Source organism: Hyperolius riggenbachi, chromosome 7, assembly GCF_040937935.1.
Source record: "Hyperolius riggenbachi isolate aHypRig1 chromosome 7, aHypRig1.pri, whole genome shotgun sequence".
Taxonomy (NCBI): Eukaryota; Metazoa; Chordata; class Amphibia; order Anura; family Hyperoliidae; genus Hyperolius; species Hyperolius riggenbachi.
The window spans coordinates 31,079,895-31,092,180 of record NC_090652.1 but is presented as its reverse complement, the minus strand read 5'-3'; the positions used below and the strand labels follow the sequence as shown (position 1 = coordinate 31,092,180).

The 12,286-nt window shown below is 48.1% G+C and overlaps 1 protein-coding gene across 1 annotated transcript in view; it reads left to right on the top strand.

The window, feature by feature from the left end:
* The first annotated feature begins 789 nt into the window (after positions 1–789).
* LOC137525460 (sulfotransferase 1C1-like) overlaps positions 790–12,286 on the top strand; it is a 50,513-nt gene continuing 39,016 nt past the window's right edge. The window contains exon 1 of the mRNA XM_068246558.1: positions 790–939. The gene's annotated coding sequence lies outside the window, so the exon portion shown is untranslated. The remainder of the gene's footprint in view (positions 940–12,286) is intronic.

Here is a 12,286-nt window from a genome sequence, read left to right as displayed (position 1 = left end):
CAATCACTTTTTCACACAGGGCCATGTAGGTTTTGAGTTTTTTTTCTCACTAAATAATAAAAACCATCATTTTAAACTGCATTTTGTGTTCAATTATGTTATCTGTGACTAATAGTTAACGGTTTTTGATAAGCAGAAACATGTAAGTGTGACAAACATGCAAAAGAATAAGAAATCAGGAAGGGGGCAAATAGTTTTTCACACCACTGTATCTGTGTGCTAGGCTCTGTACATACACATGTCACATGTCACTTCGGGTATCCTTTAACGCCTAGATAGACTCAGGCTGACAGTTTTTTTACAGACACCATCCTGTTCTCTGTACACTGCTGGAGCCTTGAAACAGTTAAATGTAGGGGGGACACAGATTCCCGGGGGGGGGGGGGGGACCTCAGTGTAGCGCCACCCGTGATATCAGCCCTTCGCAAACTTCCTGTTCATCTTCCTCCATTGTTTCACTGCTTGTTTTGATTTATAGCTTTTACACAGCTTCTATTATGACTAGTTTATGGTTATGTTAAATATTTTTTCTTCTTCAAAATGTGGTAATGTACTTTTACTTCAGAACGTTACATTTTTCTGTAATAGTCTGAATATTTACCACAATAAAATATTTGGAAAACATTTCTAGTAATTATGGAAAGAAAAAAAAAAGTAGGAGTAGAAGTTCATAACGTGTCTAATCTCCATCTGCAGTCAGCAGGACATACAATGGAGGCCAGGGGGAGGGGGCAGGAGAGAAGGGGGAGGGAGTGGGAGATATAGGTGGGGAGGTTAATGATTATAAGAGGGATATAGGGGAACTTGAGAAAGAAGTTTCCTCGAGGCACGCAAAGCTGAGAACATAAACAGAGCAGAGGGAGACACGGAAGACTGGAGAGCTTACTGCATGTGTGAAGAACAAAACAACAGATAATATTACACCAAATCTCCAACCAGGTAAAGCAAATATGCAATAATACATTTCACACAGCATTCACTGACTTAAAGGAGAACTGTAGTGAGAGGTATATGGAGGCTGCCATATTTATTTCCTTTTAAGCAATACCAGTTGCCTGGCAGCCCTGCTGCTCTATTTGGCTGCAGTAGTGGCTGAATAACACCAGAAACAAGCATGCAGCTAATCTTGTCAGATCTGACAAAAATGTCAGAAACACCTGATCTGCTGCATGCTTGTTCAGGGGCTATGGCTGAAAGTATTAGAGGCAGAGGATCAGCAGGACAGCCAGGCAACTGGTATAGCTTAAATGGAAATAAATATGGCAGCCTCCATACACCTCTCTCTACAGTTCTCCTTTAAAGGGAACCTAAACTGAGAATGATATGGCTTTTTCATTTTAAAATAATACCAGTTGCCCGACTCTCCTGCTGATCCTGTGTCTCTAATACTTTTAGCCACAGCCCCTCAACAAGCATGCAGATCAGGTGCTCCGACTGAGGTCAGACTGGATTAGCTGCATGCTTGTTTCAGGTGTGTGATTCAGCCACTACTGCAGCCAAAGAGATCAGCAGGGCTGCCAAGCAACTGGTGTCTTTAAAAGGAACATCCATATCCCTCTCAGTTAAGGTTCCCTTTAAACTGAACGCGAGGTGAGAGTGATATGGAGGCTGCCATATTTATTTTCTGTTAAAGAGGAACTCCAGTGAAAATAATGTAATAAAAAAAGTGCTTCATTTTTACAATTATTATGTATAAATGATTTAGTCAGCGTTTGCTCATTGTAAAATCTTTCCTCTCCCAGATTCACATTCTGACATGTATTACATGGCGACATTGTTACTGTGGGCAGGTTATGTAGCTGTTTCTATCTGTTCTGGCTGTTACAGACAGCTGTAAACAGCCATTTCCTGTCTGTGAACATTGTTACATTGTGGCAGTTTGCCCAGAGTACCGCAGTCCCAGAGCTTCTTGTGGGAGGGGTTTCAGCACAGAATCAGTCATACAGCACCCCCTGATGGTCTGTTTGTGAAAAGCATCATATTTCTCATGTAAAAGGGGGTATCAGCTACTGATTGGGATAAAGTTACATTCTTGGTCGGAGTTTCTCTTTAACCACTTGCCGATGGCTACACGCCGGTAGGCGTGGCCACGGCGGCAGCCCCAGGACCGCCTAACACCGATTGGCGGAAAGTCCTGGGGCTTGCATTTGCAGGATGCACGCGCATCTCCTGCTTCGTGGGCGGAGCGGAGCTCCGCCTTCAGTCTCCGAGCGGCGATCGCCGCTCTGGAGACTGTAACGGCGAAACCGCCGCTTAATTGTATTGTACAGCGCTGCGATCTGCAGCAGCGCTGTACTGGGGACAGCCGTGTGACACGGCTGTCCCCCTGGAGGACGAGAGAGCGATCGGCTCTCATAGGCTTCAGCGATCGCCGTAATTGGCCGGCTGTGGGGAGGGAGGGAGCGAGGGAGGGAAGGGATTTAAAGGAAGAGAGTTTTTTAAAAAAAAAATTGGCAACACAAATATTTATTAAAAAAAACAAACATGGGGTGAGCGATCAGACCCCACCAACAGAGAGCTCTGTTGGTTGGGAGAAAAGGGGGGGGAGGGGAAATCACTCGTGTGCTATGTTGTGCGGCCCTGCAGCTTGGCCTTAAAGCTGCAGTGGCCTTTTAAACTAAAATTTGCCTGGTCACTAGGGGGGTTTAGCCCTGCAGTCCTCAAGAGGTTAAACAATACCAGTTGCCTGGCAGCCCTGCTGGTCTATTTGGCTGCAGTAACAAGCATGCAGAATCACACCAGAAACGAGCATGCAGCTAATCTTGTCAGACCTGACGATGATGTCAAAAACACCTGCTGCATGCTTGCTCACATTGCGTCCCGTTCGCGTGTCCATACGCATTGGGCGGTTTTAGAGGCGTATTTTTTTTCTATATACGATTCCCGACAATTGGGTGGGTGATTCGTTTTAGTGCTTAGCGGTTTTCTAAGCGTTTTGTCCAGAGTGGTTTTGTAATTCAGTCCCTGATGCAAGTCAGGAAGTGAACTCTTTGACCCGGAAAAGAATAAGATACTTTTCCGTTAGTCGGGCGCATCCGGCAGGTGGCGCTAATTACTATTCCCCCTCCAGGCCGCCATGGATAGTAGGGAAAGATGTAACTCTGGTGGAGATTTGTCGCCACCTACAGGATGCGCCCGGCTAACGGATAAAGTACCGGAAATAAATAGGACAGCCTCCATATCCCTCATTACAGTTCTCCTTTAAAGGGAACCTACACTAAGGATATGGATGATTCCTTTTAAATAACACCAGTTGCCTGGCAGTCCTGCTGATCTCTTTGCTACAACAGTGGCTGAATCACACACCTGAAACAAGTATGTAGCTAATCCAGTCGGAGCACCTGATCTGCATGCTTGTTGAGGGGCTGTGGCTAAAAGTATTAGACGGTTCTTATCCGTTAGCCGGGCGCATCCTGTAGGTGGCGACAAATCTCCACCAGAGTTACATCTTTCCCTACTATCCATGGCGGCCTGGAGGGGGAATAGTAATTAGCGCCACCTGCCGGATGCGCCCGGCTAACGGATAAGTACTTTCGAGACACAGGATCAGCAGGAGGGTCAGGCAACTGGTATCAGCAGGGGAGTCAGGCAACTGGTATTTTAAAAAGGTCAAAACCCATATCCTTCTCAGTTTAGGTTACCTTTTAAAGAGAACCAGAGACCACGAGAAAAAGATGTTATACATACCTGGGGCTTCCTCCAGCCCCATCAGCCTGGATCGCTCCCACGCCGCTGTCCTCCGCTGCCTCTGTCTGCCCATACCGGGTATATAGTCAGGCAACTGGTATTATTTTAAAATGAAAAATTCATGTCCTTCTCAGTTTAGGTTCCCTTTAAAGCAGGGGTCTCAAACTCAATTTACCTGGGGGGCCGCAGGAGGCAAAGTCAGGATGAGGCTGGGCCGCATAAGGAATTTCACAATCGCGGCGCATCGCCGCCTCTGCCCGCCACTCATTTTTCCTATACAGAGAGGGGCGGGGAGAGGCGGCGATCTGTGCGGCGATTGACGTTCCAGCAAATGCAGGCGGATTGCCCCCCAGGCCATTTGGGGGCTCTGCAGCCCTCGTTTAGCGGCGGGGATGCGGCGGATTACTTGGGAGCACTGAAGCGAACTATAAGGGAGCTTTTCCTGGCGAGGGCCACAAAATATTGTATCGAGGGCCGCAAATGGCCCACGGGCCGCGAGTTTGAGACCCCTGCTTTAAAGCAAACCTCAGAGGGATATGGAGGCTCAGGCTGCCATATTTGTTTCCTTCTTATACAATGCAGATTGCCTGGCTGTCCTGCTGATCCTCTGCCTTTGTTTTTAGCCATAGACCCTGAACAAGCATGCAGCAGGTCAGATGTTTCTGACTGAAATCTGACAAGATTAGCCACATGCTTGTTTCAGGTGTTGTGATTCAGACAATAATGAAGCCATAAAGATCAGCAGGACAGCCAGGCAACTGGTATTGTTAACTTTTTTAGCAGCCACATAAAACTTTAGCATGGACACTGTTGCATGTATGTATCTCAGTACTCCTTTTCAACAATGGAATACTTAATCCACCTGAAGTGAGAGAGTTATGGAGGCTGTCATATTTATTTCCGTTTAAACTATACTAATTGCCTGCCTGGCATCTTGCGGATCTTTCATCCATTAGTAGTGTCTGACACCTGAAACAAGCATGCTTCTAACTTCATGTCAGAGCACATCCACCCCCCCCCCCCCCCCCCACGCCTTGTCTTAAAGGGACACATGTGCATTTGGCTGGATACTTCAAACAGCCCACAATATCCAGGTGAGACCTGTCCTGACAGGGACTGAGCTGCTTGTATTTATGTCTCTCCTCAGAGCGCTCTTTTTATTGATTTTTCTGGTTGTACCTGTGGATCCTAGAGCTGCCTGAGACCACTTAGGAATTGCCTGATCACGCCATCTGGTAAAGCTATCCCTACTCCCAGAGGCATATCTAGAGGGGTGCAGGCATGTCTCGTGCCATGGGCGCCACAGCACCATGCCTGCCCTTGTGCTGCTCCCCAATGCCTTTTCGTGTGCCTCCCTGTCATTCAGACCTCACATCAGGTGATTTCTGTTATCTGGGGAACATGGCTACTTAACTTATGTATGTAGGGCGCACTTGGCTTAGTGTTAGAAAAGAGGGAATAAGAAGACAGGTTTCCAAAAAAGTAACTTCAGCAATATCCCGAGCCAAAAAATGTAGGCAAACATAACACATGTATGCAAGAAAAGTGTTTTTGAGTACAGGTGGTCTCTCACTGGAGGGGGCACATTTTCAGTGTTTGCCATAGGCTCTATATTGCTAAGATACGCCCCTGCTCCCACTACTTACAGAGTTCAAATGAAGCTTTCTGTTTTATAAACTTATTTGGAAAAATGTCACATTCCATAAGCATGTAATGAAAGAAGAACACTAGGTACAGAGTACATGGTCAGTCAGTCCCTTCCAAGCCGGCACAAGAACAGAAAGCTTACAGATACAAAATTATACCCATGACATAACAGGCTAGACAGAGCCAAGTATTAATGACATAATCAGATATAACCATCCTCATAATCAGATATAACCATCATAACACTGAGGAAGGCCTGGTGCACACCAAAATCCGCTTGCAGATCCGCAAAACACTGACGAGTTTTGAAACGCTTTTTCTTTTTATAAAGCGTTTTAGCTATCGTTTTGAGTAGCGTTTTTTGTGTAGCAGATTTCATGTATTGTTACAGTAAAGCTGTTCCTGAACAGCTTCTGTAACAAAAATGCCTGGAAAACCGCTCTGATGTAGCGTATTTCAGAGCGGTTTGCGTTTTTCCTATACTTAACATTGGAGGCAGAAACGCCTCTGAAATCCGAAAAATGCCTCACCCCGGGAGTAGACAAGACAAATAACATTTATATTGCGCTTTACTCCTTGCAGACTCAAAGCGCCAGAGCAGAGCAGCAGCCACTAGGGCGCGCTCTATTGGCAGTAGCAGTGTAAGGGAGACTTGCCAAAGGTCTCCTACTGAATTAGTGCTGGCTTACTGAACAGGCAGAGCGAAGATTCGAACCCTGGTCTCCTGTGTCAGAGGCAGAACCCTTAACCATTACACCATCAGCCATCAGTATGCGTTTCAGCAAAGCGCCTCCCGCTCTGGTGTGAACCAGCCCACTGAAATACATTACCCAAGCGTATCCACATCCGCAAGTGGATCTGAAAAGGCACAAAAAGCTGCTCGTTGTGCACCAGCCCGACAAGCCATGAAGAAGAGGTGGATCCAGACAAAGATAGTTTATTAGCATCTAAAGGTTCCATCCAACTTGCAAATAGTCCAGTCTTTACAAACCTTAAAGGGGCACTATGGCGAAAAATTCTAAAATTTTAAATATGTGCAAACATATACAAATAAGTACTTTTTTCCAGAGTAAATTGAGCCATAAATTACTTTCCTCCTTTGTTGCTGTCACTTACAGTAGGTAGTAGAAATCTGACAGAAGTGACAGGTTTTGGACTAGTCCATCTCTTAATAGGGCATTCACAGGGATTTATTTATTTTCAAAAGCACTTAGTGAATGGCAGTTGCTATGTCCAACTGCCAAAAACTGTGCAGCGAGCAGGGAAGCATCATTGTTTAAATCCTTTTTAGGGAATATCTTTATAAAAAATAAAAGCCTTGCTGAGAATACCCTATGAAGAGATGGACTAGTCCAAAACCTGTCTCTTCTGTCAGGTTTCTACTACCTACTGTAAGTGACAGCAACATAGGAGAAAAGTGATTTATGGCTCATTTTACTCTGGAAAAATGTACTTCTTATTTGTCTGTTTGCATATATTTTAACCAGTTACTGTCCCAACTACAGTATAATCACGTCATTGCAAGTGGCTTGTGAAAGCCACATGACGTGATTGTAAGTTGTCCCCTTTATATGAGCACAGCGTGCGTGCTAGCACGCACCTGGGCTCATCAACCTCCTCCCTCTATCTACACTAATGAGGGATCCCCTCCCAGGTGTCCGATTTCCCCCCCCCACCCCCGATCCTCTGTAATTACAACCCCCCTCCTCCTCCATGCTGCGATCGGGCAGCATGGTGAATTACAAAGAAAACTCTTACCTAATCTTGTTCCTGCGGCGCCGATCGGCTCCCCTCCATTCAGTACCGCTGACAGCCTCTATGTGCAGAATGGATCGGGTCCCGGCTTAATGACATCATCAAGCCGGGACCCGATCCATTCTGCACATAGAGGCTGTCAGCGGTACTGAATAGAGGGGAGCCGATCGCCGCCGCAGGAACAAGATTAGGTGAGAGTTTTCTTAGCTGACGATCTCTGCAAGGGGGGGGGGATGAGCCTCCCTGCGCTGCCGATCTCTTCAAGGGGGGGGGGGGGATGGATGGGGATCAGTAAAGAAACACCACTGCTTGGGGGGGGGGGGGGTCGGGGAGCAACACAGGATCAACAAAGGGGGGTTAAAGGGGCGCACACACACCTGGCTATGGAGGGGGGAGGGGTACTAAGGCCTGGCTGGGGGGGGGGGTATCCAGAGGCACATCTGACCAACTATGGGAGGGGAGGCATATGTAGGTGCACATCTGGCTAGCTGGGGGAGGATCGAATTATAAAGTAGGAAAAAAATAATAAAAATCAGACACAAAATGAAAAAAAATGCATTTTATTTCCAAAGAATTTATTGTCATCATACATTGTACTAGGATTGAAATTTAAATGGTGAAATAACCAGATTGAATGGAAAAATAAAATGTGTGGGTTTAACTTACAGCAGCAACTTTTATTTTTAAACTATAATGGCTGAAAACTGGGAAACAATGACTTTTTTCATTTTTTACCCCTTGGTCCCTTTAAAATGCATAGAAAATAATATAATTCTTAGCAAAAAGTACCACCCAAAGAAAGCCTAATTGGTGGTGGAAAAAACAAGGTATAGATCATTTATGTATGATAAGTAGTGATAAAGATATTGGCAAATGAATGGGAGGAGTGGGAAATGTAGAAAATTGTTCTGGTTTTTTAGGGGGAAAACCCCAGGGACGCGAAGTGGTTAAATTTTAAAGCAAACCTGAAGTGAAAATAAAATTATGAGATAAAAAAATTGTATGTGTAGTACAGCTAAGAAATAGAACATTAGTAGCAAATAAGAGTCTCATTGTTTTCCAGTTCAGGAAGAGTTAAAAAAAAAACTTCAGTTATCCATGCAAAAATGCTTCTCTGAGCTCTTCAATCCACTGGGTGGAATACAGTCCTGTTTTCTGAAGCACTTAAACAGCCAACAAACAGTGCGCTTGAGATAAGGTTTTACTACAAGAAGGTTCAAGGGGTCATTATTTCTGCTTTGTTTTAACCCCCTGGCGGTGTGAATATTTCCGGATTTTAGGTTCTTTTTAAAAAGGTTTTAGACTCTTAAAAACAGGAAAAAACCATGCTGCCACTCCAGCGCTGCAATTTTATCTCTGTCCTCCGGGTGGTGCTGTAACACTTTGGTGAGATCAATGACGGCGATCTCACCAGAGTGATAAGTAGTTTGGTAAAGTAATTTTGGATGGTAAAATACCTCATGCGGTATTTTCTTACTTTTTTTTTTCCAAATTCACAAAAGTTTTCCACCATGAGGCAGAAGTTTAGTAATTTACCAAACAAACTGCCTCAATTCACTAAGCCTGGTCGGTAAGTGTCACTTACTAGCCTTCTAGCAGGGCAGCGGGCAGCCAGGGAGCTGTGGGTGTGTGTGACTTGGAGGTTTTACAGACTGTGCATCTCAGTTATCCCTTTAGATGTGCTGCAGCCACCAGGGGGAGCTCTTCTATATGCTAGAATACAAATATGAACATCTAAAGAGATGCAGGGATGCCGGCAAAGTTGTAGCTTTTCTCTGCATTGATACAATGAAAGTCCCACTGGCATTCCTATTACATCCAATCAGTGTGAGAAGCATGCTGTGTGACTCTCCCTGTTGGCTGCCTGGCTCTTCCCAGAGGCTGTCTAAATTACCGCACAGAGACAGCAGGAGGAGAGCCAGTGATCGGCTGCTGTGGGCTGGAGAAAATTACCGAACACTTTTGGCCGGTAAATGAAGTGTGGAAATCTTTCTGAATTGACATTTCTTGCCATTTCCCGAGGTAATTACCGCACAAGTCGGGAACCGTGATTTTCTGTGCGGTAACAGGTTTAGTGAATTATAACTTGGGAAGGTGATCAGGCATGCTCAGATGTACCAAAATTCGGTTCGGGTACATTCGAATTCGGGTCCGCATGACATTCGAATTCGCCTGCGACCACGAAATTCAGTTCGAATTCATATTCGGTTCGGGGTTACGGCTCAAGATTCGGTGAAAATTCGTGTTCGCGAATTCGGGTTTTTTTGTGTTTTTTTTTTTTTTTTTAAAGGGAATGTGTACTTAAAGAAAGGTGTACTTAAAAAAAAAAAAAAAAAAAAAAAAAAAAAAACTAAAAACGTGACGTGTGGCACTGGCAGCAGGCAATGCATAGTGTGGACCCTGGCGGTGGGACCACTGACAGCAGGAGGATAAATACAACAGCAGCAGGAGGAGGAGGAGGAGTGACGTGTGGCACTTGCAGCAGGCAATGTATTGTGTTAACCCTGGCGGTGGGACCACTGACAGCAGCAGGATAAATACTACAGCAGCAGGAGGAGGAGGAGTGACGTGTGTGTGTGTGGCACTGGCAGCAGGCAATGCATAGTGTGGACCCTGGCGATGGGACTACTGACAGCAGCAGGATAAATACAACAGCAGCAGGAGGAGGAGTGACGTGTGGCACTGGCAGAAGTCAATGCATAGTGTGGACCCTAGCGGTGGGACCACTGACAGCAGCAGGATAAATACAACAGCAGTAGGAGGAGGAGTGACGTGTGGCACTGGCAGAAGGCAATGCATAGTGTGGACCCTGGTGGTGGGACCACTGACAGCAGCAGGATAAATACAACAGCAGCAGCAGGAGGAGGAGGAGTGACGTGTGGCACTGACAGCAGGCAATGCATAGTGTGGACCCTGGCGGTGGGACCACTGACAGCAGCAGGATAAATACAACAGCAGCAGCAGGAGGAGGAGTGACGCGTGGCACTGGCAGAAGGCGATGCATAGTGTGGACCCTGGCGGTGGGACCACTAACAGCAGCAGGATAAATACAACAGCAGCAGCAGGAGGAGGAGTGACGTGTGGCACTGGCAGAAGGCAATGCATAGTGTGGACCCTGGCGGTGGGACCACTGACAGCAGCAGGATAAATACAACAGCAGCAGGAGGAGTGACGTGTGGCACTGGCAGAAGGCAATGCATAGTGTGGACCCTGGCGGTGGGACCACTGACAGCAGCAGGATAAATACAACAGCAGCAGGAGGAGGAAGAGTGACGTGTGGCACTGGCAGCAGGCAATGCATAGTGTGGACCCTGGCGGTGGGACCACTGACAGCAGCAGGATCAAAATGAGCGCGGTGTAATATGTTGCCGCTTTATAAATACAATAAATACATAAATAAATTCATAGGTAAATCAATGCAGCAGGCCAGCAGGAGGAATCGTCACGTATGGCAGGCAGCAGGCGATGTATTGTAATTCCCAGGCAGGCACACCTCATGTCCTCCTTTCGCCGACAACAGGTGCCAGGAATGTGCCTTCTATCTAGGCCTGGTTAATCTTCAAAAATGTCAGTCTGTCCACGCCCTCTGTGGACAGACGAGAGCGCTTCTCGTGAACACGCCACCGGCCGCACTGAAGCACCTCTCAGACAGCACGCTGGAAGGGGGGCAAGACAATACATCCAGGGCGTACTGCGCAAGCTCCCTCCAGATGTGCAAGCGCTCCACCCAGTACTCCATGGGGTCCACAGGCTCTTCGCTGCCGGTGTCAAGCCCACTGAAGGATCCCATGTAGTCGGCCACCATCCGGATCATGCACTGGCTGTGACTCTCAACGAAGGTGGCTGCTGCCCGCACCTCCTCTCTCGGCTGCTGTACCTTCATGTAGAATGCCTGCGTCAATGACAGCAGGTCTCCTGGGCACTTGACGCTGCTGCTGGCCGCAGGCACCTGCTGCTGGCTGCTGGACAGGGACAGAGGGAGTGGAAGGTGGGGGGAAGGCTTCCTTCAGTCGCCGAACAAGGATCTCCTGCAACTCCCTTGCTCGCTGCTCACGGTCTCTGGCAGGCAGAAACTGATCCCACCTCCCCCTCAGCCGTGGGTCCAGGATCATGTTGATGCAGGCGTCCTCCCTCGCTTGCATCCGCTTGACCCTGGGGTCTGTGCGCAAGCAGCGCAGCATGTGCTCTGCCATGGGGAACAGGGTGGACCGTCTAACAGAGACATCAGGGTCAGCATCCTCCTCCTCCTCCTTCTGCCCCTGAGACTCTTCCTCCTCTCTCCACCCTCGCACCACTGCTGCTGCGCTCCGATGTTCCCCCCCAGCAGCAACGTCCAGCACCTCCAACTCCTCCTCCTCCTCCAGGGACTCAAATACCTGCGGAGCAGTGGACTGCGCAGGCGGCTGCTGTTCCACCTGCTTCAGGGCCTCCTCTCCCAAATCCACCAAATCGCCAAGTGCCCTGTCCAGCAGACAAACAAAGGGCACCCACTGGCAGAGGGATGCCCGTTGTTCACTCACCAGGTTGGTTCCCTGCAGGAAGGGAGCCAACACCAAGCAGACCTGCTGCATCTGCCCCCATTGCACGTTGGTGAGGAGCTGGAGTGTGGTGCTGCTTCTGCTGCCGGTGCCGGCGACAGTGGCATCATAGATGTACCGGTTGACAGCCCTCCTCTGCTCAACCAGCCACTCCAACATCGCCAGGGTGGAGTTCCAGCGAGTTGGCATATCTATGATGAGGCGGTGTCGTGGCAGGCCCTCCTGCTGCTGGATGTCTGCCAGTTTTGCTGCGGCAGCTGCTGAGCGGCGGAAAGTGCGCACAATTTTCCGTGCCGCTTCTAACAGCTCCCCATCCCCAGGTAGGTGCGCATGAACTTTTGCACCACCAGTTTCAGGACGTGGGCCAAGCTAGGGACGTGGAGCAAGTCTCCACTGCTGATGGCAGACAGCAGGTTGGCGGCATTGGCGGACACCACCAATCCCACAGTGAGGCCTCTGGGGGTCAGCCACATCCTCTCCTGCTCCCTGAGGTACCGGAGCACGTTGGATGCAGTCAAGGAGTTCTTCCCCAGGCTTTTCATCTCCAGCAGCGCTTGGCAGTGGCGGGCCTTCACGCTGCTGGAGAGACGGGATCGCTTGGCGGTGGGAGCTGCTGCTTCTCCCCTGACCCTGCGCGGTGGCACCACATAGTGGGCGAC